Source organism: Eimeria tenella, genomic scaffold, assembly GCF_000499545.2.
Source record: "Eimeria tenella Houghton genomic scaffold, Eth_scaff2046, whole genome shotgun sequence".
NCBI classification, from domain to species: Eukaryota; Apicomplexa; class Conoidasida; order Eucoccidiorida; family Eimeriidae; genus Eimeria; species Eimeria tenella.
The window spans coordinates 1336-1810 of NW_013541890.1; the positions used below are offsets into that span (position 1 = coordinate 1336).

At 50.3% G+C, this 475-nt stretch overlaps 1 protein-coding gene across 1 annotated transcript in view; it reads left to right on the forward strand.

Moving 5' to 3' along the window:
• Positions 1-475, forward strand: part of ETH_00038370 (uncharacterized protein) — a gene marked incomplete at both ends in the record, with an annotated part of 2948 nt that overhangs the window by 1232 nt on the left and 1241 nt on the right. The gene's annotated exons all lie outside the window — the stretch shown is intronic.

Sequence of the window (475 nt, forward strand, 5' to 3'; positions counted from 1 at the left end):
GCGTGTCTCGGTGTTTGCGGCAGAAAGTTGTTTCTCTAAACCCTCAGGCCCAAACCCTAAACCTTAATTCGCCGATCCCAGACCCTAAACCCTAATTCGTCGATCCTAAACCCTAAACCCTAATTCGCATATCCTAAACCCTAAACCCTCGTCCTGAACAGCGCGTAGTCTTTGTGGGGAGACCTTAGCAGCAAATAGCCCAAGATGAAGGCTCAACGGTGCAGCCGAACGGAGGGGGTTTATTTAGGGTTTAGGGTTTAGGGTTTGGGGTCTAGGGTTTAGGGTTTAGGGCAGCTGGAAGAGAGCTTCACACTTCAGAAATCTGCTGCTCTGTAGCGTTTAGGGTCCAGAAATGAAAATTAGGGTTTGGGGCCTAGGGTTTAGGGTTTGGGGTTTGGGTTTTGGGGGCTTATGGCTGAAAGCTAGCTGTCGATTGTGGTTGCTGCTGGCCCTAGGGTTTAGGGTGTTGGGGTTT